Source organism: Myotis lucifugus, unplaced genomic scaffold, assembly GCF_000147115.1.
Source record: "Myotis lucifugus unplaced genomic scaffold, Myoluc2.0 scaffold_10475, whole genome shotgun sequence".
In the NCBI taxonomy this organism is placed as follows: domain Eukaryota; kingdom Metazoa; phylum Chordata; class Mammalia; order Chiroptera; family Vespertilionidae; genus Myotis; species Myotis lucifugus.
Window position 1 is genome coordinate 1 of NW_005881523.1, and position 5,740 is coordinate 5,740.

Genomic DNA, 5,740 nt, shown 5'->3' on the forward strand with positions numbered 1-5,740 from the left:
CCAGGTGGGGGAAGTTTTCTGTCATTATTTCTTCAAATAGGTTTTCAATATCTTGCTCTCTCTCATCTTCTGGCACCCCTATAATTCTGATGTTGGTACGTTTGAAGCTGTCCCAGAGGCTCCTTACACTATCTTCGTATTTTTGGGTTCTTTTTTCATTTTGCTTTTCTGGTTGGGTGTTTCTCGCTTCTTCAAATTTCAAATCTTTGACTTGATTCTTGCGCTCCTCTGGTCTGCTTTTGGGAGTCTGTATAATATTCTTTATTTCAGTCAGTGTATGCTTAATTTCTAGTTGGTCCTTTATCACACCATCGAGGGTCTCATTAGATTTCCTGTACATCTCATCAAGTTTATCGACAGACTCTAGAAGCCTCTTGAGAGACCTCAAAAGTGTGGTTCTGAACTCAATATCCTCCCTTGATAGTTTTGTCCTGTTTCTTTGTCTCCGCATTTTTTACGCTTTCTTGGTACACCCCCTAGTGGTCTTTGTGCGCAGTCTTGTTGTAGTTAAGCCTTGATTGTTGTAGTTAATACTAGAGGGATTTGACCTCCAGGCAGACTGGCTGTGATAATCAGCTGTGTCTGCAGTGGAAGAACTTGTGTCCTATAGGGAGGTGCTAATCTAGCCTTTGCCTGAGGCTATCCGGCAAATGCCTCTGTGCAGGGCTTGGGTGGGGCGGGTCCCACAGGATCAACAGGGCGGAGGAGGGAGCAGTTATGGCTGCTCTCAGTCCGTCCCCAGGGGCTCTGCCTCTCTGTCCCAGCAACCACTGCAAACCTCAGAGGGACCGTAGCCAGACAGTCCTGCTTCTCCTGTTTGAGTCTGGGTCCCTAGAGACTCGCCCGGATCTGGAGCTCAGAGTCTGAGTCTCCCTCCGGATTGAAACAGACAACCGCGCCCTCAGCCACCAGCCCGCGCCGCGCGCACTCCGCACCTTAGTATTTTACTTCAGCACTGCGCCTCCTCTGATTCTCGGTTCCTCCTAGTTGTAGAACTTCCACTCAGCCAGCCTTCCTGTGGTTCTGGATGATGTCCGTTCCGTCTTTTAGTTGTATTTTTGAAGTGGTTGTTCGAGGCAGCAAACTCCGGCGTTAACCTATGCCACCATCTTGGTTTCTCCCTTGCATAACTTATTTTAATATGTTTGCCATATTATATAGCTCCAAAATAAGAACTACTAAATCTTTCAAAGGTCTTAAAATTCTCTCTGTGTGTGGAGGGATGGTAAAAGTGTGGAGTTTAGGGGTGGGTGGGAGTGAAGATGGCATAAAGTTTATGGAGGGGATTAAGTTTTTGGTGCAGGGAAAACTTCAAAACTATGGCCAAGATTAAAAACCATGGTCTTAAATATGATAATTTCTGAGAAACTTAGACCAAATTGCCTTTTTTAAAAAACAAACACAACAACTTAATTTTGAAAGGATACATGGGATTAAACAGAAGTTGTGACATACAATTCAAACAAGTTTCACAATTGGCAGTCATCATTCCCGGAGCAATGAATTAAAAAAATCTATAATGAGCATATGTACAGATGTGCTTTTCTTGGAGGAAAACCTGATATACTAAAATTGGAATTCACAAAACAGATATGCTAAGGAGTTGCTTTATCAAATAATTCTTTGTTTTATAAAATGGGTTTCTTGCAAATTTGCTCATTTTAAAGGTGCACAAGCTTGAAGCATTTGTTTAGAGACCACTACCTATTTGAGGGTGGGATGATTATAGAATCATAAAACTTGAATTCAACTTGTCTGTCTTAGTCCGTTTGGGCTGCTATAACAAAATACCATGAACTGGTGGCTTATACTAAATACAGCCATTTATTTCTCACAGTCTGGAGGCTGGCAGTCCAAGATCAGCATGCCATCACGGTCAGGTTCTGGTGGGAACCTACTTCCTGGTTCCTAGATGGTGTCTTTTTGCTCTCCCACACATGGCTGAGGGGCAAGGGAGCACTGGGAGGCCTCTTTTATGAGTTACTAATCCCAATCATGAGGGCTCTGCCTTCATGACCTAAGCACCTCCCCCAATCTCCACCTCCTAATGCTATCTTGGGGATTAGGGTTTCAACAAACAAATTTGGGGAGGACACAAGCATTCAGATCAAACTAAAACTAAACCTGTTGCCATCCTTCCTCATAGTCTCTATCCTCTATATTGCCTACCTCAGTTCCAGGCACCTTTGTTCACTCAGTTGCATAAGCCAGAAGACTCTTTCCCACACCTCCCAGTTCTTCTCTTCTCACCTTGCACAATTGCTACTTAATTCTATCACCTGGGCCTCACCCATATGTCTTAAGTCTTAGAAGAATATCTCTTTGTTATGGGTTATTTTTTAGCATCCTTTTTCCTATGGAAGAATTTTTGCAATGGGTTAGATGCTCCAAACATTTTCTATGCATCATCCTTTAGTAATAATTCCAGTTTTCTTCTAATATAGGTTTTCCAGGTTAGAAACCGAGGCAGAGAGAACTTATTGACAGTTGAATTGGCATAGCGTTTATAAAGGTGAAAGTAAAACACCAAGAAGTAGTTTAGCTCACAATAAGTAGTCAAAAATAGATTATTTATATTTAGTTTAGGATCCCTGGTAGTGTGTTGAAGAGGGCACACACATAGAAGACTCTTGGTTATTTAGGAAAACTGGAATTGCCTTTTCCACAGGAGGCTGACATGCACTACTGGGGCTCTAGTGTTCTGTGAGTAGTTCCAGCAGGTACTCAACACCAATATCAATGGGTGGTGGAAAATAGCCTTTGCCATCACTGCAATTAGGGTGTGGGGTGAAGATATCTCCTATGGTGCTGAGGAAAGCACACATCGACCTCAGCAAGAGGGCAGGAGAGCTCACTGAGGGTGAGGTGGAATGTGTGATCACCATTATACGGAATCCATGCCAGGACAAGGTTCCAGACTGGTTCCTGAACAGACAGAAGGACGTGAAAGACAGAAAATGTAGCCGGGTCCTGGCCAATGATGTGGACAACAAGCTCTGTGAAGAAGTGGAGCGGCTGAAGAAAATTCAGGCCCACAGAGTGCTGTGCCGCTCTGGAGTCTTCGTGTTCGAGGCCAGCACACCAAGACCAGGGTTGCTGGGGTGGCACTGTGGGTATGTCCTATATCTGTAGGCCTTGTCTATTACTAAGTAGTTTATGCACCTAAAAAAAGGCAAAACTGGAACTAGGGAAAATTTGCCCCTCTTTTTGGTTGAAAAAAATCCCGATTTTGGGAATCCAAAGGTCTGTCCTATCTCTGCCATTAGCTCACCACGTGAAGTTGGGTGAGTCTCTTAAGAACATTTTCACTTTCCTTTGGGTAAATAGAAGGGTTACACTAACTCTCTGGGGCCCTTCCAGCGTTCACATTCTAATATACTGTATACCAAGATTCAAATTTGTTGTGACAGTTCTCTTCACCTCATAAAGAGAAAGATAATAATTCACTTCTTTCCATATTCATGAAGATTAATGTCACAACAGCGCTCAGTCTTCACATTCGTTCTCTTTATGAATTGCAACCCCAGAACTTGGGCTGTGCTGGATTCATGGAAAAACAAATGCTTTTCGTGCATAATGAGGCTCATATCTTGCTAATCTATCTTGTGTAAACTAAGTCCCTAAGGTATAACAATCATTCCTAACCACACATTTGTTTAGATTTTCTGACATGGGACTGCAGTTATTTAAAAAGAGGCTTATGCTTTTATAATTCCAGAATAAGACATTGATTTGTTATTATGACTTTTCTGGAAATGATTCCATCTATTTGCAAAACCACAGTTGAACTGAACCACCTTAAATAATATAAATAGGTATCATGAATAAGGTAAAAATTCAACTGTCCCTTAGAACATGCTTTATTTTCTAGTAAATTTATGTTTATATGCCAATTAAGATGAAAGGTCAAAATTTACTTTATAATCCCAGGAAAGAATTAAGGAATTGCTGTACCTAGGAGAGCAAACTGCAAAACATGAGCTCTAACAACTAAATGCAACTTCTCCCCCTGTCCTTCATTCTGGTCTTCATGCTGGATCATTGCAGCTCTCCATAGGGGAGGAAATGAAAGCTCTCAAGTCCCAGGCAGCCCTGTAGAGGCTGCTTCACAGGACATTTCTGAGGAGATTTTGTTTGTGAGCTACAAAATGGGTAGCTCATAACAGAGCAGGTCACTGAGGGGGAAACGAAAGTTAGAGATTTACAGGGCAAACTAAAGTGCTTAAAAATTCTTCATGTTAGGAGAAACACCTTATGAAGCTGAATGAAGCAAGTAGTAGAAGATTGGGCCAGGCAAAAAGTTTGAAAGTGCAACTTGGCCGTATTCAATTTTTAAAAAAGATTGATCCCTTTAAACATTGGGCAACTATAAACAAAAGGTTCTCTTTAGGAAGATGAGCCATTAGCAATTGCATTGTGTGAGGGCCAAAGCTGAGTTCCTCAAGTGAGATGCTGGTTGGGTTTCCCATCCTCAGCCCCTTCTCATCTTAGACCTTTTCGCAGGAAATAGACTAAGTACTACTTGTGTTATTATTGAAAAAATTAAAATGTTCAGTTAATTCAGTCTGGAGAATGAATGTGGATGATTAAATTGCATGCTTGAATAGAAAGCCTACTCTTGAATATGAAAAAGAATGATGACCAGGAATAGCAGAAGAAATTGAAATGCCCCCCAAATCTATATGTCGTATTTTAATAAAATTTTTTGCAGCAGCTCACACTAAGCTTTTTAGCAAGTAGCAGGGGAACAGAATGGATTGACTGGACTGATGACTTCTCCAGTCCCTGTTCACCTTCCCACAGATATCCCAACCTGCAGTACAAAAGCCAAGAGCCCTGCAGCAGGAGGCAGAAAGCGAAACAGAGATCTGGTTGATTCTCAAATTGCCCTGTCAGCTCCTGGAATAATTGAGAGTCAGCTGTAACAAATCTGGTTTCCCTCTCAGGCACGAATAATGCTGGGTATCAACTCTGTATTTTTTTTTTAATGTCTCAAAAACATCCCCAATCATAAGATTTCTTTTCTATTTCTTAAAAATAATAAAATAAAGAATAAACTTTTATTTTTTGGTTCTCACATTGTATTTTATCTAGAGAAATAAAAATCTTAAGAGCAGTTCAGCAAATAAACAAATAGAACTCCCCCCCCCCATTTTAGTGTGACACCTGGGATGAGTATATTTATCTTTTTTTCTGACTTTTTTTTTTGCATCTGAGAAATGAAGAACTAGTTCTGATTCATTACTTGCAAATGCATTGGAGATTTACAGCTCTGTCAGGAAAAAATTATATTAAGTAATGAATATTTGCAATTGTATGCTCCCCTTACCTTCCATGGAGGAAAAATCTTTTGTTCTCCTGGCCTGAGATAGGGCCTCTGTTGTGCTAAGTGAGGTGTGGGGTGGGAAGTGGGGAGGAGAATGTCAGAAACCAAAAAAATAGGCCAGATAACTCTGTTAGAAGGAAGAGGACAGGAGAGGAGAGGGGAAGACAAAGAGATTCAGAGCCGAGGCCTGGAGACAGGGAGAAGAGGGAGAGAGAGAAATGAATGAATATGGGGAGGAGTTGAGTATAAGGAATAGCTGCTGAGAGGTGAGAGACAGACTTTGGAGGCTCCATGGTGCTCAGACTGGCCTCTAGGAAGCCCAATTTATGCAGGTTACATTATTAAGCTCAGAGCCCAGCATTCATAAGAATGTGACAATTCTCACAACTAAATATATACAAAGTCGTCATTACC

At 41.4% G+C, this 5,740-nt stretch overlaps 1 pseudogene; it reads left to right on the forward strand.

The window, feature by feature from the left end:
- Positions 1-2,711: 2,711 nt before the first annotated feature.
- Positions 2,712-3,113, forward strand: LOC102441835 (annotated as a pseudogene).
- Positions 3,114-5,740: the final 2,627 nt, after the last annotated feature.